The sequence below is a fragment of the Pan troglodytes genome, chromosome 11 (assembly GCF_028858775.2).
Source record: "Pan troglodytes isolate AG18354 chromosome 11, NHGRI_mPanTro3-v2.0_pri, whole genome shotgun sequence".
In the NCBI taxonomy this organism is placed as follows: domain Eukaryota; kingdom Metazoa; phylum Chordata; class Mammalia; order Primates; family Hominidae; genus Pan; species Pan troglodytes.
In genome coordinates, this window is record NC_072409.2 from 59,641,350 (window position 1) to 59,665,694 (window position 24,345).

Here is a 24,345-nt window from a genome sequence, read left to right on the forward strand (position 1 = left end):
CAAGATTAGAAATTACAATTTAGGGGTCTTGCTGCTTCCGGATCCAAGAGTCTGAACCTCTCCAAATTTGCTCCTGTGGATAACATCACTATTGTAAAACCTAAGAGCAGTGCTTGAGATATTTTGCAGACCCTGCACTCGATGGATCAGCTGACACCACCTAGACCAGTTACCTGGCCCAACCAGTTCTGCCATCGCAGATAGGAACAGAAGACATAGGAAAACCTAACTTCGACCCCCGCCTGATTCCATCTCCAACCTGACCAATCAGCACTCCCCACTTCTCAAGCCCCTACCCGCCAAATTATCTTTAAAAACTCAGGGCGGGTTGCGGTGGCTCATGCCTGTAATCCCAGCACTTTGGGATGCGAGGCGGGTGGATCACCTGAGGTCAGGAGTTTGAGACCAGCCTGGCCAACGTGGTGAAATCCTTCTCCACTAAAACTACTAAAATTAGCTGGGCGTGGTGGCGGGCGCCCCTAATCCCAGCTACTCAGGAGGCTGAGGCGGGACAATCGCTTGAACTCAGGCGAAGGTTGCAGTGGGCCGAGATCGTCCGTGCCACTGCACTGCAGTCTGGGCGACAAGAGCGAAACTCGGTCTCAAACAAAACAAAACAAAAAACCCAAAAACCAACCAAACAAAATCTGATCCCCGAATGCTCGAAGAAACTGATTTGAGTAATAATAAAACTCCGGTCTCCCGCACAGCTGGCTCTGCGTGAATTACTCTTTCGCCATCGGAATTCCCCTGTCTTGACAAATCGGCTGTCTACGCAGCCGGCAAGGTGGACCCACTGGGCGGTTACAGCATTATTAGGTATATTAACACTGTTGTGCAAACACCCCCACTCTCGGTCTCCAGAACTTTTTGTCATCCCACATTGAAACTCTACCGATTAAGCACTAAGTTCCCATTCCCTTCCCAGGGTTTTTAACAAGGCCACGTTAAACAGAAGGGGCACCTGCTTGCCAGGTGGAGGCCTGGGCACTCGCAGGGTTCTGCCCTCCCGGCTGAGCAGGGGCTCCCGAGGTGACTAAGCAGGCTCTCTGGGTAGCGCTCCCGCCCTCACCTATTGTCCGGGTGGAGGAACCGGTATTTCCGGATGGGGGCCTCAGACCCAGTGATCCCGGCTAAGGGTGAGGCTGGCGGGGGAGGGGAACGGAAGCGGGTCGTAAAAGTTTACTTTACACTAAAATCATTAACTTTTCTCACACCCCCCAATAAAAGCAGTCACCTCCTCCCCCCCAAGAGCCCCCCACGCACCCACAGTGGCCCACAACCATGCTTCCCGGGGGCTTTGAAGGGTAGAGGAGCTGACATCCTCCTTGCCCAGGCCCTGGAAAGGATTAGGAAGCGGACCTGGGCACGAATAGAGAAAGAAGCCCAGCAAATTCCTCTTGCACCCGCTCTGGGAGGAAGCTCAGCTGCAGTTCTACGTAGAAGAAAAGAGGCGGCAAAGTAGGCGCGCGGGCTCCAGTGACAAAGGTCTCCCAGGCAGCCGCGGCCCCTGCCCCACCGCTGAGTGGCGTGCGTGCAGGCCCACCCTCTCCGCCTTTCCCGACACCCCAAAGTAGCGCTGCGAGCAGCTGCGTCTCCCTCCCGGGGCTCGCGCGCCCAGAACCCTCCGGTCTCAAGGAAGCAGGTGACAGCCGCCGCCCACCTCCTTCCCCTCCCCGCCGCTGCTCTCTGGCTCGCCACCGCCCAACTCCCCCTGCCCCCACCCTGGATTTTTTTTCCCCTTCTCTCAAACCTCTAAACAGGAAATAGCCCGAGTCACAATAATATACTGGAGCAGCCGCGGAGGCCTTTGGCGCCCTCCCATTCCCGGGGAGCTTCCCGCACTCCGGCTCGGGTGAAGTGCAGCCAGCGACGCGCGCAGGGAGCGCAGGGGGACACCAGCCCAGTAGCTAGCGCCGCGCCGCCCAGCGCCCCGGAGAGCCGCCTTCGCCCTCACCCAGCGCCCGACACCGCCGGCCGCGGCCGCGGCCGCCACCGGCTCTAGGCAAGTAGAGCCTCCTCTCTCTCCCTCCCCGGCCCAGGTGCTGCCTGCCGCACGCCCCGGGAGAGCCGCCGAGGCGCGGCAGCCTGTGCCCAGGCGTCGCCGGGATGCCTTCCCTCCTGTCCCGACTTTGGCCAGGGAATGATTTGGTGGGGGCGAATTCGCGCTGGTGCCCTGGGTCGTTTGTGCAGGCGGGGTGAGGGGCAGCGCGAGTAAACAGGGGTTGACATCCCCTAGGTTTCTCTGCAGAGTGCGCTGTGTACTTCATCGGGCATTTACTTTTTCCCTGCTTCCTCATCGCCCCCGGGGCGGCAGCGCCTCACAGGGTCTCTCTGGGGGAATCATCAACAGGTGTGCCTGAACACGCACCTGCGGCAGCCACAGGTGTCTGGGAGCCACCTTTTTTCTTCTCCCTGGCCTGGCACCCTTTCACTCAAGGGATGGAAACTGTTTCACTTTCTGCTGAGCTTCTCTTTTACCCGATTAAAAGGGCCTTTGAATTTCTGTTGGCGCAGCCAACTGCATCGGGTGGGGGCAGGAGCCGGTGCCTTGGAGTGACGCGGGCGGAGCGCGGCGCTGGTTATTGGAAGCTGGTGGGGCTGCTTGAGTGCCCGCTGAGCCTCCGCCGCGGGGCTTGAAAACTCCGCACTCCAGAAAGCTTGACCGTACAGCCCTGGGGGAGCTCGCCCTGCCCGCGTGGTCGGCAAAACGGGGATCTCCTCCGCCTAACGCGGCAGAGACTTAGAAAACATTTAAACAACAAAAAAATTTTCACTTTCTGACCCATTTGTAAGGGAGGGGCCGAGCTTGTCAGCATATACAGGGCGATGTAAGTTTCCCAGGGCTGCATTGCAAGGTTCTTCTATAGGGAGCTCTCAGTCAAAACGGAGTTGGAGATCTTTATGTTGGAAAAAGGCCACTGAATTCCAGGCATTCTTCGAGCTTGAGAAGGGCATTTGCAAGACTATTTTGAAGTTTGCACGAGGGCTTTCTGCGCAACTGAGTATCTCAACTATCCTTATTGTCTGTGGCTACTTCCCAGTCCCAGAGGTGGGCGAGTTCCGTAGGGAGGCCTCCGCAGGCAGGTCTTCTGTCCAGGTTTCTGAACGCATTTCCACAAACGTGGTCGGTAGGTAAGTTAAGCCCTTAACCAATCCACTTGAGAGATACTACCTATCCTCTTCGTTTCCTGGTGAGGAGCCTGTTATTCTAGTTGGTGATAGGGTGACATTCTGGGTACTTTCAAGTGTTCACGTGTCTTGCCACTTTAAGTAAGGTCACGGGTGCATTACCTGTCGGCCTTTTGAAATGCAGGATCTCAGGCCCCACCCAGATCTGCTGAATCAGGATCACCCAAGGGATCCGTTTGCACATTAACGTCTGAGAAGTACTGGCCTAGGTATGTTGGAGTGAAGTTTTCTGTCCAGTGTCAAGGAGTGCTTTACATTTCCATCCAGTTATGTATTTGAATCTTTGTTTTGCCCACCAGGACACTCTACAGCCGCATGGGTTAGAGCACCTGCACCCCAGGGTGACAGGATATGTGATTAACATACTGGCCGGTGATGTTTTTGATTCTGTGGTAAAATATACATAAAATAAAATGTACTATTTTAACCGTTTAAAAATGGACCCTTAATTCAATATTGTGCCACCATCACCACTACCCATTTCCAGAACTTTTTCATCATCCCAAACAGAAAGCCATTAGAATACCCTATTTTCTCCTTTCCCCAGCCTCTGGGCTTCTGGATACTTTTAATTATTATTATATTTTTTGGAGGGAACAGAAGATGTTGACTAAGAATGTACAGTAAATGTCTCAAAAAATAAGAGAATGTATAGTAAATGTGTAGTAGAATCACGCTGGCAGAATATGAACAAACATTTGGGAATTCCTGGGTAGACAAAAGCACTATAACTCAAGGTTCTTAGAGTGCACGTACTTTCTTTAATAGAGACAACTATAAACCTTCAAGCGTTTCCTATTTTGATTGAAATGGAATGGAGTTACCCAGTGCTCAACCTGCTCTAATTAACTAGGCATAGATGCCTGATGATCTGTAACTCTGTGATTCTTTTAACTGGCCTCATTTTAGGTGTCCTGTTGATACTGGGTTTAGTTTGTTTTTGTTTTTTAATTATTTTATTTTATTTATTTATTTTGAGACGGAGTCTCGCTCTGTCGCCCAGGCTGGAGTGCAGTGGCGCCATCTCGGCTCACTGCAAGCGCCGCCTCCCAGGTTCACGCCATTCTCCTGCCTCAGCCTCCCGAGTAGCTGGGACTATAGGCACCCGCCACCATGCCCGGCTAATTTTTTTGAATTTTTTTTCTTTTTTTTAGTAGAGACGGGGTTTCACCGTGTTAGCCAGGATGGTCTTGATCTCCTGACCTCGTGATCCGCCCACCTCGGCCTTCCAAAGTGCTGGGATTACAGGCCTGAGCCACGGCGCCCAGCCTTATTTTATTTTTTGAGACAGAGTCTTGCTGTGTTTCCAGGCTGGAGTGCAGTGGTGTAATCTTGGTTCACTGCAGCTTCAACTTCTCAGGCTCAAGTGATCCTCCCACCTCAGCCTCCCAAGTAGCTGGGACTACAGGTGCAAACTACCATGCCTGGCTAATTTTGTTTATTTTTATAGAGGCTAGTTTAAATTATTATTATTTTTTTCTGTAGATCGGGTTCTCGCTTTGCTGCCCAGGCTAGTCTTGAACTCCTGGCTTTAAGCCATCCTCCCGCCTTGGCCTCCCAAAGTGTTGGGATTACAGGTGTGAGCCCCCGCTATTTTTTCTTGACCCTTGCCTCTTCTTGTGTTACGACTTTCATCACAATGAGGTTATCAACTTGTAGTAAGAATTTACAGCTTCCTTTGATTGAAAAGTCCCTTTGAAATGGTGAATGAAGATAATTCAAACGGCAAGATTTGGCAGAACATTCTCTCTTAAGAAGAATCCTGCATTCACAGACTTTCAGAATGTTATTACTTCCTTTTAATTCTAGTAAGGCAAGAGAGAAAAGGTTCACCCTCCTATAGTATGTTCTCTTCTGAACAATATAGTTCAGAGTTTTATTTGGTAAATGGATGCATTTTGCAATCTACATGAGAAAACATTTCTTAGAAAATGTCCAGTGAATGGTTTTATCAGTGATTTCAGTGATGTTTGGGGAATCACCTGGTAGCTTAATAAAAATGGAAACTCTCCAAATATTCCAGATTTATTAAGTCAAACTCTTTTTTTGTTGTTGTTGAGACGGAGTTTCGCTCTTGTCACCCAGGCTGGAGTGCAATGGCGCGATCTTGGCTTACTGCAACCTCTGCTTCCCAGGTTCAAGCGATTTTCCTGCCTCAGCCTCCCAAGTAGCTGGGTTTACAGGCATGTGCCACCACGCTTAGCTAATTTTTGTATTTTTAGTAGAGATGGGGTTTCTCCATGTTGGTCAGGCTGGTCTCAAACTCCTGACCTCAGGTGATCCACCCCCCTCGACCTCCAAAAGTGCTAGGATTACAGGTGTGAGCCACTGCGCCCGGCCAAGTCAAAGTCTTTATACTACAATCTGTGCGTTTAATAGCACCCTGAGTGATTTTTTTTTTTTTTTTTTGAGACAGAGTCTAACTCTGTTATCCGGGTTGGAGTGCACTGGTGCCATCTCAGCTCACTGCAACCTCTGCCTCCTGGGTTCAAGCAATTCTCGTGCCTGAGCCTCCCAAGCAGCTGGGACTACAGGCATGCACCACAATGCCCAGCTAATTTTTAGTAGAGACGGGATTTGTCCATGTTGGCCAGGCTGGTCTTGAACTCCTGGCCTCAAGTGATCTGCCCACCTCGGCTTCCACCTTCCAAAGTGCTGAGATTACAGGCATGAGCCATTTCACCTGGCTCACCTTGATTCTGATATGTAATTGGGTTTGGGGGTCACTAGAATAAACACACATGCACACACACACTCGAATGTGAGTGCAAACCAAGATATAAAATTAATCTGAAGTTACAAGATAACACAATTTTATATACAACATGAAATAAAATTAACAATAGTTTCTTCCTGTAATTAGGTAGACAGTTCAAGTTTGGCAAATCTAATTAGCACCTTTTGATATTGATCATCACTGAACTTTAGAATCCCCAGTGTCCAGAACTACTGGTCTCCATAGGAGATATCAAGGTACTGGACTAGTATTTGATTTAGCATTAATGAACATTAGTTGTGTACCCATTGTGAAACAGGGATTTTCAGATATACTGTCGTTAAATCTTTACAACAACCTTGAGCATGGTATTTCTTTTTTTCTCATTTTACGGAAGAGAAAATTGAGGCCACTTTGGGTCTTCTTGCTTGAAACCATGGTTCTTTTCCTGGTCCTCCCATTGTAGAATAAGAAATTCCTACCTACTCACTCCCCTTCACCTCCAGCAGTTATATTGAGATGTAATTCATGACAAGCTATATACAGTATTCATAAATTCTTCACGCAAATCTTTTGGAACATCAGGTACTGTGCTAGGCCCTGAGGCAAATAAAAAGATGAGCCAAAATGGAAATAAATTTCAAAAGAGCAAAGGACTCAAGAGCCAAAGGTTCTTTTCATGGTACCCTGAGACCTCTGATGAGTTAGATTATACTTGAATGGGGTCTTAGGTTGGCTGGGCCAGCTCCCCAGAAAATCAAGTCGTGGGCATTTGCTTATTGAGATGGGTCAGAAGTGTCATCTCTGCATGACAGTACCTACCTGGCACCCTGAAATGCCACACAGTGTAAAAGAAAGGACCCAGGATTTAGGTGTGGAAGAACTGACCTCTGCTACAACCAGCTGAATGAACCACAGTAAATCTCATAAGCTCGAAGCTGCCACATGCTGGTATATAAAATAAAGGAAATAATTATCTTGCTCCTGAATTATAGTGAAGACTCAAAAAGACCTTATTTGTACAAGGGCTTGTAAAATGTAAAATGATAACAAAGGCTACTCACCTCCATTTGGGAGAAATTTATAATGCAAAGGAAACAGAAAAAGCCATAAATTTACCTAGCACTTTTCAGTGTACTTTTTAGTTAACTGAGGCTGTTGATAATTCTCTTTTAGCTTTGGCCATTTTTGTTTTAAACAGTTACATTGAGATATAATTCACATACTATACAATTCACTTATTTAGTCTACAATTCAATGTCTTTTAGGATATTTGTGGAGTTGTTAACCATCACCACTGTCAATATTAAGACATTTTCAAGGCTAGATGTGGTAGCTCATGCCTGTAATCCAGCAGTTTGGAAGGCTGAGGTGGAAGGATTGCTTGAGCCTGGGAGTTCAAGTCCAGCCTGGGCAACATAGGGAGACCCCTGTCTCTCTTTTTTTTTTTTTTTTTTTTTTTTTTGAGGTGAAGTCTCACTCTATCGCCCAGGCTGGAGTGCAGTGGTGCGATCTTGGCTCACTGCAAGCTCTGCCTCCCGGGTTCACGCCATTCTCCTGCCTCAGCCTCCTGAGTAGCTGGGACTACAGGTGCCCGCCACCACGCCCGGCTAATTTTTTGTATTTTTAGTAGAGACGGGGTTTCACCATGTTAGCCAGGATGGTCTCGATCTCCTGACCTCGTGATCCGCCCGCCTCAGCCTCCCAAAGTGTTGGAATTACAGGCGTCAGCCACCGCGCCCGGCCGCAAGGGAGACCCCTGTCTCTACAAAAACTTTAAAAATTAGCTGGGCATGGTAGTTTATGCCTATAGTCCCAGCTGCTCAGGAGGCTGAGTTGGGGGATCACTTGAGCCCAAGAGATCGGGGCTTCGCCAAGCTATGATCATGCCACTGGGCTCTAGCCTGGGCGACACAGTAAGATCTTGTCTCAAAAAAAAAAAAGATGTTTTTAATGCCCCCCCAAAGAACATTTTCCCCAATAAACCCCCTCTACCCCTTAGCTGGCTCCTGTCAATATTCCCCCTCTACCCCTGACCAGGGTACCAGGAATCTACTTTCTGTCCCTAGAGATTAGCCTATTCTGAACATTTTATATAAATGGAATCATAGACTATGTGGCCCTTCATTGTCTGGCTTCTTTCACTTAGCATGTTTGCAAGGTTTATCTACGGGAGCTGTGGTTTACGCCAGTAATCCCACTCCTTTGGGGGACCGAGGTGGGAGGATCACCTGAGTCCTGGGCAACATGGTGAAACCCATCTACAAAAACAAAAACTAAAGGCTTATGTACATTGTAGTATGTATCTGTTCCTTTTTTTTTTTTTTTTTTTGAGTCAGGATCTTGCTCTGTTGCCCAGGCTGGAGTGCAGTGGCACAATCATGGTTCACTGCTGCAGCCTTGAACTTCTGGTCTCAAGCAGTCCTCCTGTCTCGGCCTCCCAAAGTGCTAAGATTATAGGTGTGAGCCATCATGACAGGCCAGTACTTTATTCTTTCTATTGCTGAATAATCATCCATTGCACGGACATGTCATAGTTTGCTTATCCATTCATCCATTATGGGCATCTGGATTGTTTCTGCTTTCTGGCTATTATGAATAATGTTTCTATGAACACTCATGTACAAGTTTTTATGTGGACATATATTTTCATTTGCTAGAGTACATACCTAGAAGTGGAAAATATATGGTAACTCCATATTTAATATTTTCAGGAATTGCCATACTGTTTTTTAGAGTGGCCATATTCTTCTACAGTCCCACCAGCCAGGTTTTTGGGGTTCCAATTTCATGTCTGCATCCACATACATTATTACTGTTGTCTGTCTTTTTAAATTTTAACCACGCTAGTTGGTGTGTGATTTTGGTTTTTACTTCTCTGATGGCTAATGATGTTGAATATTTATTTTTTCATGTGCTTATTAGACCTTTTTTTTTTTTTTTTTTTTTGAGATGGAGTCTGGCTCTGTCGCCCAGGCTGGAGTGCAGTGGCGTGATCTCGTTTCACTACAAGCTCTGCCTCCCGGGTTCACACCATTCTCGTGCCTCAGCCTCCCGAGTAGCTGGGACTACAGGCGCCCAACACCACGCCCGGCTAATTTTTGTTGTTATTTTTCAGTAGAGACGGGGTTTCATCGTGTTAGCCAGGATGGTCTCAATCTCCTGACCTCGTGATCCGCCCGCCTCGGCCTCCCAAAGTCCTGGGATTACAGGCGTGAGCCACTGCGCCTGGCTATTAGATTATTATTCCTGGACTTTTTTCTTGATTCTTTTCCGAGGGAAAAGGACATAGGGAAAGAGGAAATTCTGTTTTGAATAGATTCTCCAGTTTCAATGGTTTAGATTAGAAGCATGCTGAAAATGTAAATTGAGCCCTTTGCTCTTTTGGAATTTATTGTGGCTTAGGCCTCTGGGCCTAGTGTAATACCTGATGTTCCTAAAGATTTGAATGAAGAATTAATGAATACGTAGTTTCTTGGGGTTGATGGGGAGTACGTAAGCAGGGACTTACTATTCTACCTGCTGATTTAATGTCCATGAAAATAATCATACACTAAGATGTTAATAATACATACACACAAATGGACTAGTGTACATGGTGGACATTTTAAACTCTTTCACCAAAATATTTATCGATTAACATCTGTCAGGGCCAGATGAGGTGGTTCATGCCTGTAATACCAGCACTTTGGGCAGATCACTTGAATCCAAGAGTTCGAGACCAGCCTGGCCAACATGGTGAAACCCAGTCTCTACTAAAAATATGAAAAATTAGCCAGGCATGGTGGCGTGTGCTGTCCTTCCAGCTACTCAGGAGGCTGAGGTGGGAGAATCCTTTTAGCCTGGGAGGTCCAGGCTGCAGTGAGCTGTGATTGCACCACTGCACTCCACCTGGGCAACAGAACAAGAACCTGTCGCAAAAAACAAAAAAAACCCTGTCAATTCTACTTACTAAAATATACAATAATATAGTTTAAAAATCATATTAATACATTGTCTATATATTTTATTAGGGTACTCTTTATTTTATTCTCAAGTGCTGCCAAAAGAAGAGTAGACTAAGGCTGGGTGCGATGTCTCATGCCTGGAATCCTAGCACTTTGGGAGGCCGAGGCGTGCGGATCACTTGAGGTCAGGAGTTCGAGACCGAAGCCAGGCTCACGCCTGTAATCCCAGCACTTTGGGAAGCTGAGGCAGGAGGATCACCTGAGGTCAGGAGTTCGAGACCAGCCTGGCCAACATGGTGAAACCCTGTCTCTACTAAAAATAAAAAAATTAGCTGGGCGTGGTGGCGTGCCTGTAATCCCAGCTGCTTGGGAGGCTGAGGCAAGAAAATCGCCTGAACCCGGGAGGCGGAGGTTGCAGTGAGCCAAGATCACGCCATTGCACTCCAGCCTGGGGGACAAGAGCGAAACTCTGCCTCAAAAAAAAAAAAAAAAAAAAAAAAAAGAAAAGAAAAAGAAAGTAAAAAAGAGTAGATTAATAAGACATTTTTCACGAGTCAGTGCATTTTTGTTCCTTGTTTCCCAAGCTGCACGGCAGTGTTTTTCCTTTGTAGCCACGGAGAATTTTCTTCATTCTCTACAGTCACAAGCCAGTATTGAGTTTCTTAAATATCTGTTGTGTTTTGGAGGCTCGCTATAACGTGACCTCAGGTTATACTGTTTGGATCTTGTATTATGGGGAAATGTTGGTAATAGCAGAGAACTAGGGAAGTCAGCTGGATTTAGAAAAAGAAAATTTCCATTTGAGGATTCTTTGAGACAGTAGTGGGATAGGTGAGTGGAAGTGTGTAGCGCAGTGATTCTCAAACATTAGTTTGCATCTGAACCATCTGGAAGGCTTGTCAAAATACAGATTGCAGGCCCCCCTCCTGGAGTTTCTGATTGCGTAGATCTGGGGTGGGGGCTCAAGAATCTGTGTCTCTAACGAGTGCCCACCCAGGTCATGCTGCTGCTGCTGCTCTGGGAATCCCGCTTTGAGAACCAGTGCTTTGTAGGCCTTTGGAAGTGCAGGTCTGGAACTTGCATGAGGGAAGGGGCCGGGCTTGAGGCTGGTCTGGGCATCCTGTGTGTGCAGGGTCTTGGTGGAGCCGTGGAAGTGGGTACCAGCCAAAGCAGGGCGCATAGACAAGTGCTGAGGACAAATTCAGGAATACTGTGGGGAGGGGTGGCTGCGAGGAAGAACAGAGCTGAGAGATAAGGAAGAAATGGACAGAGGGTTATGAGGAGACCTGGGTGAGTGAAGACCCACAAACTCCTATGTAAAGGTTCAGGAGAGCGAGGACATGTATGGGTATTGGTGTCAGGGGAGGGACTGAGTGGTCACCCGGATGGTAGGTGTTGTAGCTGTGCAGGCCTGGCCTTTCCACCATTCTTTCAGGAAGGGCAGCATCCCCAGGCAGTGGGATGTGCTGCTTGTGGCCACAGAGTCACATGTGGACTTTCCTGTAAGATAAGGGAATTCCTTCAGTCTTTCTGGCCGTAGTCCCAGGGGTCATGACTAAGTTCTCTCCCTCTTTCTGCCTGTCACTGATAATTAACCTAAAACCAGGATGAGTTTTGCAAACCAGAAGCAAGATTTCTTTGTGCGAGGAGTGACTGTCATCTCTAAAACTGGAGTTTGTGTCCTTGTGTGTATTTGCCTGCTCAGCTTAATAGCTTTAGGCATGCAGTCGTCTTAGCATAACTTGATATAAGCCGATTCTGAGAGTGGGTGCTGACATATGGAAGTGTTTTTGACAATCCACGTTGTGAAGGTCAGGAGGTTTGCTACAGGAAAGAAATCCAAGAAGGGCAGTGGCCCACTGGTGTTGGGTCCTCTGAGAGTGAGCTGTGTTCTACTCTTCCCACTCACGTCACAAAGTCGAGAGAAACATCCCCTAATTTGATTGTATATTTCATTTTAAAGGAATCCTCATTGCGTCTGAGGATGTAAAATATTTCTCTTGGGTTTCGGAAAGAGGCCAAAGCCTGCCCCAAGGTGTTCTCTGTTATCATTTGGGGCATCTGTTGTTAGTAGAGAGCAAAGTGATTTAATATCAGTGCTTGTAAACCAACTGCCTGGTGACTTGCTGTATGGTCAGGAACTGAGTAGCAGCTCCTTAGTTTAGACTTTCCAATTTACCTTTGATCCCACTCAGCCCTTTGCACAGATGAACATTCCTGCTGGCCCCTGTAGGCCCTGGGTGTGTGATTCCTCTGGTTAATGGACAGGACTGGAAAGGAAATATTTCACAACCCTGCATCTGTGGAGAGGGAGTGTCCTGGAATCCCCAAGACCACCCCCAGTTTCAATGATTCACTAGGAGGACTCACAGGACTCAGCATAGAGTTGTACTCATGGCTATGATTTATTATGGCTCAAAGATGCAAAGCAAAATAAGCCAAGGGGAGAAGTACTGGAGCGAAGTCCAAGGCAAGCAGGCACAAGCTTCCAAGGCTCCTCTCCCAGTAGAGTTACACATGATGTGCTTAATTCCCTGGCAACTAGTTGTGACCACACATGTGAAATGTTATCAACCAGGGAAGCTTATAAGGGACTCACTGCCCCGGGTTTTTACTGGGGGATTGTTACACTGGTGTCCTCTGCCTACCAGCTACCCAAATTTCAGACTCACACAAGGAAAGCAGCTGTTCAGCATAAACCACATGGTTGTACAGTTTAAGGACAGTGTGAGACTCTTACCAGTCCTGGCAATGGTGGGAATCCAAATTCCCAGGCATCAGCTGAGAGCCACCTTGTAAGTGGATCTTTCAAAGGATAACAGTCAGGCTTGCTATGTTACCTTTTGGATGGGGATGAGAGTGGCAGGTGAGGATGGTGGTGGGGACCCCTGAACTTGGAGAAGGGATCTGTTAATGCAGCCTCGGGGCCTGGTGCTGCAGAAGGTGGAAGGAAGTGAACTGGGGTTTTGCACCTAGATCCTGGGTTCAGAATGATAACTGGGATTCCTGCACTACACGGATAGAGAAGGGTGGAAAAGAGTTCAAAGTCCTGTGCATTCATTCATCCATTTATTCATTCTTAACAGGCGCTTATCAATGCCTATGCCCTTTGAGGCACTGTGGCAAGGTGCTAAGGATACCACGGTGAGCAGGGTAAATTCTCTGCTCTCACGAGACCCACTTCTAGAGGGAATGAATGAGGAAAGGGGCAGTTAAATTCATTGCTATGGGGATACACCAAGGGCCCTAGGGTACCTACCTGGTAGGCTTAGTGGGAGTTCAGAAGGCATGAACTTTATAATCAGACCAACCTGGGTAGGAATCACACCTCTACTACTTATTACCTGTGTGCCTTGGGCAAGTTACTTAGTCACCTGGTGCCTAGATTTCTTCATTTCTTCATCTAAAAACAGGGAGAATTTATTGCCTTTTTTTAAGATAGGGTCTCACTGTGTTGCTCAGGCTGGAGTGCAGTGGTGCAATCTCGACTCACTGCAACCTCTGCCTCCTGGATTCAAGTGATCCTCCTACCTCAGCCTCCCAAACAGCTGGGACTACAGGCATGTGCCATCACACCTGGCTAATTTTTGTATTTTTTGTAGAGACAGGGTTTTACCATATTGCCCAGCCTGGTCTCGAACGCTTGAGCTCAAGCAACCCTCCTGCCTCGGCCTCCCAAAGTGCTGGGATTACAGGCATGAGCCACTGTGCCCATCCTTTCTTTTAAGGCTGTTGTGAGAACTAAACAAGACCGTGTATGTAGAGTGCTTATTTCAGGGGCTGGCACAGTAGAAATGTTCACTAAATAATGGCTTAGCGACGCCTAGCCAAGGAGAGGTGTGTATTCTCCGAAAAGACTGGCATCTGCTGCATCTTCACTCTGCAAGTCACTTCAGAGGCATCCCCTTCAGCCCTGGGCTCATGGGTGCACACAAGCCTGCATTCCTGCCACACTGCTCCGCTTGCTGGTCTAAGAATGCTTTCCTGTTTCATTTTTCTGGCTTTTTTTTTTTTTTTTTTGAGACAGGGTCTCGTTCTGTCACCCAGGCTGGAGTACAGTGGCGCGATCTCGGCTCACTGCAGCCTCTGCCTCCCGAGTTCAAGCGATTCTCCTGCCTCAGCCTCCTGAGTAGCTGGGACTACAGCGTGCACCATCATGCCCAGCTAAGTTTTATATTTTTAGTACAGACAGTGTTTCACCATGTTGTCCAGGCTGGTCTCGAATTCCTGACCTCAAGTGACCCGCCTGCCTCAGCCTCCCAACGTGCTGGGATTACAGATGTGAGCCACCATGCCCAGCCTCATTTTTCTGGCTCTTGAACACACTTTTCTCTTTACCTGGATGCCCCAGATTTCTTTTGTCAGCCTAAGGAATATGTACTCCTATTATTAAGACCCAACTCAAGTACTTTCTCTTTTCTCTCTTTCTCTTTCCCAAGCCAAGTCCCTCGGACAGGATTGTTCATGCTCTCCTTTGTCCTACCCTGGTTCCATGGTCACTCACATCCGTATTACAGCATGCTGGGTCGCAGTTGCTTGTTGCACCATTAGACTGGGTGATTTTTGAAGGCAAGGATGGTTTGGTATTATTTGAATCTCCAGTGCCAATCAGACTGTTTGATAGGGACCAGCTCAGGGGATGTAGAGGGAGTGAATGAATGAGTGTGGAGTTGGACTGGAACACCCAACGTGAAATGGATACAACGTCAGCAAAATAGGTCTCTGCCCTCAGAGCAGAGCTTACAGTCTGGAGGAGGCAGATGGTGCACAGGTAAACATAAATACAACAATTAGAGACTAAGCAGTGACACAAGTCCCACAGCAGGTGCAGGGAGTCTCTCCTGGGAAGAGGGAGAAATAGGAAGTTGGAATGTTGATACCCTGGGCAATGTGGGGCTGTTGTCTGGAGTGTGAGTGGTGTTGGAGGCCTGAAGGGCTGGTCCTGTGGGGTGCACACTTGGAGAGCTAGGAGGCGGATAGTGAAGCAGTGGTCACTGGCACCTCAGCTGACAGAGGGCAGGATTGCAGCAAGATCTAAGTGTCCACTTGGAAGGCTGAAGTGCTCCACTCAAGCAAGACAAACTGGGTTCGAGGAACCCAGGGTCAATAGAGGAAGTACCACCCAGCGAGCTGAAAGACCTGTCTGAGCTGGGCCTACGACCTGTGTCTTAGTCAGCTCGGGCTGCTATAATGAAGTACCAATGACTGGGTGGGTTAAGTAACAGACATTTGTTTCTCAGCGCTCTGGAGACATGAGGTTTGATACCAGGTGCCAGGATGGTCAGGTTCGTGGTGAGGACCCTTTTCCTGGCTTGCAGACAGCCACCATCTTGCTGTATGCTCACATGGCCTTTCCTGGATGCATTGTGTATGGAGAGAGAGAGAGAGAGAGAGAGAGAAGAGAGAAGAGGAGAGAGAGAGAGAGAGAGAGATCTGTTTCTCTCATTCTCTCTCTTGTTGTAGGGACACTAATCCTATCATGAGAGTCCCACCCTCATGACCTCATCTAAACCTAATTACCTCCCAAAAGTCCTATCTCCAAATAGCATCACACTGGAGGTTAGGGCTTCAACATATGAATTTTGGGGAGATACAAACACTCAGTCCTTAGCAACCCAGGCCAATAACGATTTGCTGAGTAAATAATCATGGCTGGCACTCTAATAGCTCTTTGAATGGGACAGGACCTAAATGTTTTGCATATAGTCATTAAAATTCATTCTCAAACAATCTCACTAGGTATGGCCATTATTATCCCCGGTTTACAGATGAGGAAACCCAGGCCCTGAAGAGTTTAAGTGATTTGCTAATTAAGTGTGAAGCTGGGATTCTGACCAGGCAGTCTGCTTCTAGGGTCTAGGATTTTGTTGTTGTTGTTGTTGTTGTTTGTTTTTTGAGGCAGAGTCTCGCTCTGTCACCCAGGCTGGAGTACAGTGACACGATCTCAGCTCACTGCAACCTCTGCCTCCCGGATTCAGGTGATTCTCCTGCCTCAGCCCCCTGAGTGGCTGGGATTACAGGCATGCACCACCACACCTAGCTGATTTTTTTTTTTTCTTTTGAGACGGAGTTTTACTCTTTTGCCAGGCTGGAGTGCAGTGGCGTGATCTCGGCTCACTGCAACCTCCACCTCCCGGGTTCAAGCAATTCTCCTGCCTCAGCCTCCCAAGTAGCTGGGACTATAGGCTCGCGCCATCACGCCCAGCTAATTTTTGTATTTTTAGTAGAGATGGTGTTTCACCATGTTGGCCAGGCTGGGCTCAAACTCCTGGCCTCATGTGATCCATTTGCCTCAGCCTCCCAAAGTGCTGAGATTACAGGCGTGAGTCACCGTGCCCAGCCAAGTGTAGGGTCTTAATCATTATACTTGCCTGACTCTTAATTAAGAAGTAAACTCTAATATTATTGGACGTCAGTCAAGTGCTAGTTCCTGAGTGAGGAGAGATATTAGAGATAGAAGGATGACTATGACATCATACCTACCTTTTAGGCTATCTCAGAATGCTCAAAGAGACATTATTTTTTGATGTCAATTCAAATTTGATACCACCAAGAAACTTTTATCTTTGTCTTGTAACTGTGGTCCATAGAACCAATAGCAGAGGAAAGTGTTTTGCAATTTCAAATGTGTCTCGTGGCTGAACTGCTGACAAAAAAATATGTTTTTTAAGAATAATGGGTGCAGTGGCTCATGTCTATAATCCCAGCACTTTGGGAGGCCAAAGCGGGAGGATCACTTGAGACCAGGAGTTTGAGACCAGTCTGGGTGACATAGTGAGACTTCATCTCTACTGAAAAAAATAAATAAATAATGAGCTGAGTCATCAAGTTAAAATGTACAGTTCATTTTAGTAGAGTGTATACTATAATGACAATAACTTCAATGATGGTAAAAGGTATCCTAAAATTTATAATACTAATCAAATCATAATACAGTTTGAGAAAATGTAGAACCATTTATGTAAAAAAGTTTTTTTTTAGCTAAAAATAAATGTAGATGATTTGGAAATATTTTATAGGAAAATTTAGAACAAAGTGTCTTAAAGACTTTGCGGTGTTTCTGGATCTTGACTACCAGGGTCATGTGCAAGCTCAGTGAATGCAGGAGGAAACTACATCCATTTCCTGGTTGGGGGTGTCTGGGAAAAACTCAGCCCATGAGGGAGAAGGAGAGGATGAGGAGGACAGCGGCCCTTTGGTGAGAAGCCTGGTGATGGTGGTAGCGGGTGTTCACTCAGGCTTCCTGGAGAAGGAGAAGGAAGAGGATATCCTCTTGTCATGAACTCCACATTTGGATTCACTGGAAACAGATTTGGGAAAGAGCAGGAGGAGAGGGAAGAGGTTGGGGGTGTGGGACCCTCCTGTCTCCGAGGAAGCAGCACCACTGCTCAGGGCAACGCTTTGTGTGTGTCATCAGATGCTAGAGGATCCACTTCCAGAAGGCACTGAGCAGAGTGGAAGGAGTCAGCCCTGCTGCGTAGGAGCTGTGCGATCCAGGCCAGGTTCCTTAGCTCTGCCTGATCCCTGAATTATGTGGCTCGAGTTTCATTGTTCTGTTGGTTATTCTCTTTCTCAGGTCGGCAGCCTCTCGTCATGAGCTGAGGTTTTGTCCAGCTGCCCACACTCTTCAACCAATGATCATGAGCTTCTTTGTTTTCTTTCCTTCTTTCTTTCTTTCCTTTTCTTTTTTTTTTTTTTTTGAGACAGGGTTTCGCTTTGTTGCCCAGGCTGGATGGAGTGTGCAGTGGTGTGATCACAGCTCACTGCAACGTGTGCAGTGGTGTGATCACAGCTCACTGCAATGTCTGCCTCCCAGGCTCAAACGATCCTCTTGCCTCAGCCTCCTGAGTAGCTGGAACCACAGATGCGCACCACCAGGCCCGGCTAATTTTTGTATTTTTTTGTTGTGATGGAGTTTTGTCATGTTGCCCAGGCTGGTCTCAAACTCCTGGGCTCAAGTGATCTGCCCGCTTCGGCCTCCCAAAGTGCTGGGAATACAAGCATGAGCCACTGTACTCAGCTGAGCTTTTTTTTCAAGGGACAGAATCTGGCCTTGAGAAGAAGAAACTTTCCAGCTTTTCTTCAAGGTCTTTGAATCTCTTTCTGTGGGTCCCCAGATCTCCTGGTCACAGCTCATCTTGTCAATTGCCTCAGATCTTTCCTCCTCTTCCTCTACTTTGACAGGTAATATCTCAGCAGGCTCCATTTCTTTCTCGTGACAATGTGCAGTCATTTCATTTCCTCTCTCCAGAAGACTTTGGACAGCTCAATCCAGACATCTTAAGATGCCCCTTTGGGTCTGCTTTTCTGTTCTGTTCTTCCACAGGGTTAGTATAGAATTGATTTTTCTCTCCCACTTGGTTGGTCAGAGGCATGCTTGACTTTGGAACATCAATCACTTTCTGGCCTCATCGTTCTGCCTGTCATCAACAGGATCTCCATCCTGATTCCAACTTAACAGCCCTGTTCTCTTCTCCAAGAGGCATTACCAGTTCTCTCATCTTGAACCAACATTCCGCCCGTTCCATACCCAGACCCTCCATGCTGTCTGGAGGTCCCATGTCTTTGTTTGCTCATAATAGTTATAAGTGGGTTTTAGCTTCTTCCTCTTGAGTTTGGATGGATTTGGCTTCTGCTGCCAGAGCCTAGATTGTTCTCACATATCAGACATTGGCTTATCTTGAGGGTGGAGGATTTTCTTTTCCCAGCTGATTTGCTATAAAGTATATAATGGGCTCAGTCACAGGGCTGGACAGATCCAGGCCATCAGGAACTTCTGGGCTTTCACCTTTTTCCATCACAAGACAAAACTGGATGAGAACTTTACAAAAAAAAAAAAAAAAAAAGGGCCAGGGATCATGGCTTATGCTTGTAATCCCAGCACTTTGGGAGGCTGAGGTGGGCGGATCACTTGAGGTCAGGAGTTCGAGACCAGCCTAACCAACACGGCAAAATCCTGTCTCTACTAAAAATACAAAAATTAGCCAGGCAGCCGGGAGGCTGGGCATGGTGGCTTACACCTCTAGTCCCAGCACTTTGGGAGGCCAAGGCAGGAGGATCACCTGAGGTCGGGAGTTTGAGATCAGCCTGACCAACATGGAGAAACCCCATCTCTACTCAAAATACAAAATTAGCCAGGCATGGTGGAGCATGCCTGTAATCCCAGCTACTTGGGAGACTGAGGCAGGAGAATTGCTTGAACCTGGGAGGCGGAGGTTGTAGTGAGCTGAGATCGCACCACTGCACTCCAGCCTGGGTGACAGAGTGAGATTCCATCTCAAAAAAAATAAAGGGGGCCGGGTGCAGTGGCTCGGGCCTATAATCCCAGCATTTTGGGAGGCCAAGGCAGGCAGATCACCTGAGGTCAGGAGTTCGAGACCAGTCTGGCCAACATGGTAAAACTCCTGTCTCTACTAAAAATACAAAAAAATTAGCTGAGTGTGGTGGCTCACACCTGTAATCCCAGCTGCTGGGGAGGCTGAGGTGGGAGAATCGCTTGAACCCTGGAGGCGGAGGTTGCAGTGAGCTGAGATTGAGCCACTGCACTCCAGCCTGGGTGATAGAGTGAGACTTCATCTCAAAAAAACCAACCAACCGAACAAAATGTTTTACTTTAGTCAGTGTTATGGGTTGAATTATATTTCCCACCTCCAAAATTTCTATGTTCAAGTCCTAACCCCCAGTTCCTCAGAATGTGCCTTTATTTGGAGATGCGGTGTTTATAGAGGTAATGAAGCTAAAATGAGATCATTAAGGTGGCCCCTAATCCAATCTGTTCTTATAAGAGGAGGAAATTTGGACACAGACACATACAGAGGGAAGGTAATGTGAAGACATAGAGAAAAGATGGGCCTTCCCAAGCCAGAGAGAGTGGCCTGGAGCAGCTCCTTCCCTCACAGCCCTCGCAGGACCTACCTTCCCAGCACCTTGCTTGGTCTTGGACTCGCAGGCATGAGATAATGAATTTCTGTTGTTTAAGCCACCCAGTCTGTGGTATTTTGTTGTGGCAGCCCCAGGAAACTAATTCAGGCAGAATAAGAAATTCTACCTAAAACCAAGAGAGCTATTAATGCAGCAGCTCATGGCACAGCCACCATCTCCCATTGATGAGCAGTGAGAGCGAGACCAGGTCTCCCATAGCCAGGTCCTTGTCTCGAACTCGGCCTGTCTCCTAGGTTTACCAAGAGCAATAGCTCTGTAGCAGGACAAAGTTCCTCCATAGGGCCCTATACTGCCACAGAGTCCCCTGGGGCCTTCCTGGCCAGCAGGAAGGTCACAACACTGTGGTCACTGGGCAGGCTTCTGTCTGGAGCCAAACCTTCGTCTAGAGCAAGTAGGCGACCACTGCCATGAGCATTGGGGGCAGGCTTAGATCAGTATGGAACTCAAACACCCTCAGAGCTGCCCTGGCCTCCTTCTTTCCTCCTCAGGTGCTTAAACACATTTTAAGTCATCATGTTCCAGTTGTAATTGATGAAGCCCAAAGTATGTGAGAGGGCAGAATAGGAACACCAAACCCAGTCTGGGGATTCAACGAAAGAAAGCTTTTTGGAAGAAATGAAGCCACAACTAGTCAGCAAAGAAATTAAAATACACTTACACGGTGTATATTATGTGCTGGATGTTACATGTGCTCAGTGCTTTCCATGTAATAACTGGTGTAATTTTAAAAACAACTCTATGAGGTAGGCACTATTATTAGCCCTGCTTTACAGATAACTGAGGCAGAGACATTGACTCTTCCAAAGCCACACAGCTAGTCAGTGATGGAGCTGGACTTCAATCTCAGGCAGTGTGGCCCCCCAATTCATGCTACAGAGTGGGAGGGGTGTGTCAGCAGGTGCAGCGTGGGATCATGTGAACTACTCTCTCCAGCTGCCGTCAGCCGACTGCTGTATCTCAACACCTCATACCCGGTATAGTCACTACCAAGTTCCCAATTCTGATGTGAGGGGTGTTCCTTTCCTAAAATTCCAGAGCAGAGGTGACTGATATTCCCCTCACCCAATGAATGGCCAAGCCACACTTGTCTTAAAGCAGCTCCTGCCAAGATTCTGAATTCTGTGCAACACCTCATCGCTCATGTGCTCCCAGGCAAGGGAACTGCTAGAATCCTACAATTCTAGGCTCATAGTAGAAACAGCGTAGGATCAATTTCTACCAACAGTAATAGGGAGCGGTGTTCCCTCACATAAGGAGTTCAAAGTTTTTTATTTCTCTTTGTTTTTTTGGGAGACGGAGTCTCGCTGTCGCCCAGGCTGGAGTGCAGTGGTGCGATCTTGGCTCACTGCCACCTCTGCCTCCCAAGTTCAAGTGATTCTCCTGCCTTAGCTTCCCAGGTAGCTGGGACTACAGGCGTGCACCACCATACCCAGCTAATTTTTGTATTTTTTTAGTAGAGATGGGGTTTCACTATGTGTTGGCCAGGCTGGTCTTGAACTCCTGACCTCAGGTGATCCACCCGCCTCAGCCTCCCAAAGTGCTGGGATTACAGGCGTGAGCCACTGCACCCGGCCTGAAAGTTTTTTATTTCTTAGGACTGAGAGTACTCAGAGAATCCATGAATTATTATATATATGCAAGTTGTTTGGGAAGGGCAGTCAATTAAGTGATTTTAATGTTGGCTTGAACTATTCGGTAGCAGGGGTTAAAAATCTAGGACGTATCACAACCATAAGGGAGGGCCTCCCCAGTTGGCCCACCAGAGCCAGGCCCCTTTCCTCTGCTCCCCCCAGCAGGACTCAGGAGCCTACTTTCCTTTCTTTGTGGTGTTTTCCACCGCCCACTCAAGCCCTTGGGTCCCTGTACCCTCCAGCCAGCCTGTCTTTCAGTCTCACTGTTTTTCCCACAAGGACCACTCTTCCTGAAGAGGCATTAGGAATGGAAAAAGAAGGACAGATGGGAGAGAGGAAGGGAAGGAGGGATGATATCCACCGAATGTATATACATTACGGCATTATTTATTAATTTATTTTGAGACAGAGTCTCACTCTGTCACTCAGGCTGGAGTGTAGTGTCATGATCTTGGCTCACTGCAACCTCCACCTCCTGGTTCAAGCAATTCTTATGCCTCAGCCTCCCGAGTAGCTGGGATTACAGGTGCCCACCACCATGCCCGGCTTTTTTGTATTTTTAGTACAGACAGGGTTTCACCATGTTGGCCAGGCAGGTCTTGAACTCCTGGCCTCATGTGATCCACCCACCTCGGCCTGCCACAGTGCTGGGATTACAGGCGTGAGCCACAGCGCCTGGCTGCATTTATTATTTAAAACAAGCCCTGTGTTGTGGTCTTAGTCTAGCTGTACGAATGATGGAACAGAGGTTCAGAAAGGTCAGTAACTTGTTCAAGGTCACCAGGTCTTAAACAGTAGAGGTGGGATTCAAACCAAGTCTTTCCCCTGTGTCATGGGGTTGGTATGACTGGGGACACACAGGAATGGATGAGGGTGTCTTCAAGGTCTCATGCTGGGTAACCAGGAGGTGGAGGCACAGAAGCCGGAAAAGGCAAGGGGCACTGTAGCTGGGGCTGGGCACATGGGTTATTTCCAATAGATACTGGGTTGTGCCAGAGGACAGGATTGGAACGATAAATTTGATGACATCCAGTTGAAGGTAATAGTTTAAACCTAGTAGTGAATATGTTCTGAGGATGAATGACTCTGAGGAGAGAAGGCTAGTTTGGGCTGAGCGGGTGAGTCTAAAAGAGCCACACTAAACTTTATTAACTCTTTGGTAATTCTTTTACATCACGTAATCTGCTTTTCTTACAGTGTATTGGTGGGGCATCTGAGTAGCAAATATGTAAAGATATTATTTATGAACGTATTAAGGAGGAGAGAAATGAAATGCTTTTTTCAGTAGAGCTAAAAAAGCAAAAACAAAAAAATTGCTGTTTCCCTAACTCTTCTACTTTTAGTTAAAGCTTTTTTCAGCTCCTGAAAAGCAGACCACACCCTATAGAACAGACTGTACAGGGCATTAGTTCATTTCCCTTTTTATACTTCCAAAGCACAGTAACTGTTAAAACACCCAGTGAAGAAGCATGGCCACTGTCTTTCTCCAGAAGAAATAAAGTAGAAATATTAGTTGAAAGGAAATGTCAGTCTGATCTGTGAAGTTTTATGTTCAATTTTAATCATCCAGAAAGAAAACTTGAGCATCCTGACTTAAAAGCTTTTTTTGGATCATGTATATTTAAAAACACTTTTAATAGATAAATGATTTTTAGTTAATAGTTCCAGTTATAAACAATTTCTAGAATTGTAAGGGAATTAACCCAATATATGCATATTTCTAAATAATTTCTAGAATTATGAAGTGTCATATCTGGAAGGGGTATTTTGGCTAGATTTGTTATTTCCTGTGTTATTAACCTTATGTACAATTATGAGAGATTCCACACAAAGATGACAATTTTAAAAAATGAATAAATAAATTAGCAAGTTGAACAGTCTGATTCATGGAAGAAAAGCAAATTCTTTCTAATATTTGCTAAGGCAGAATTATTTTCCTAATGAAAGACACAATTTTAATTTTATGTGAAATCATCATAGATAAGAATCACTTTGTAAGAGCTGCATGTTAAATGCATCGAAAATTCCAGTAAAAAATGAAACTTTAAAACATCCCATTTGCAAAATATCATGTCACTTTTCACTGCAGGAGAACAGCTTCCAATGGGTAACAAGTTTAAGTTGATTTTTTCTTGTTGTTAGCTCAGGCTTTGTTACTTATTTAGAGTGTTGTGTAGTAATTTTTATCATGCGTCATCAGAAATACAATTTGTTAGAACAATGACTGTTGTGTGAGTGTAATTACATCTTCCTGTATGATTAAATGAGGGCTGTATGGGACCTTTACTCAGAGGTGGCAGCTGTAGCCAACCAAGTTCAGCCTATAAAAGAATTCCTGGGACTAACTGGTACTAATTGTTTGCAGAACAACCAGTGGGAGTAATATTCATGAATACTATGGAAATGAAATATTCCAAGACCAAATGCTTTAGCCCTTGTTTTTTACTTTATTGTGGTCAGATTATATTAATTGCATAATCAGGCCAAGTGAAGTGGGAGCTCTTGGTCTTTTGTTGCTTTTGGAAGAAAACTTAGCCTTCATCTATTCAGTCCTCTCATCTTATAAACAGGGAAATTGAGGCTTAGGGAGTAGTTGAAGGGTTATTTAAAGTCACCAAACTTTAATATACCCTGTCAGAATTTTAAGTACACTCATATACCCCTGTCAGATTTTTAAGTACACTCTACCGTATACATGAGTATATTAGTTTGTAAATAGTGTACCTTATTACAATTTAAGATATTAGTTCTCAAGGTAAATATTATGAATATTCAAAACACAAACATTCAATTTTATTTTTTATTTTTTTGAGACAGAGTCTCTCTCTGTCACCCAGGCTGGAATAAAATGACACAATTATAGCTTACTGCAGCCTCGAAATTGTGGGCTCAAGTGATCCTCCTGCCTCAGCCTCCT

At 46.5% G+C, this 24,345-nt stretch overlaps 1 protein-coding gene across 3 annotated transcripts in view; it reads left to right on the forward strand.

The window, feature by feature from the left end:
* Positions 1-1,499: 1,499 nt before the first annotated feature.
* TJP2 (tight junction protein 2) overlaps positions 1,500-24,345 on the forward strand; it is a 133,211-nt gene continuing 110,365 nt past the window's right edge. The window contains exon 1 of one of the 3 annotated variants that reach the window (XM_009456699.5): positions 1,500-2,005. The gene's annotated coding sequence lies outside the window, so the exon portion shown is untranslated. The remainder of the gene's footprint in view (positions 2,006-24,345) is intronic. The other 2 variants (XM_063788536.1, XM_063788535.1) reach the window with 2 other exon arrangements.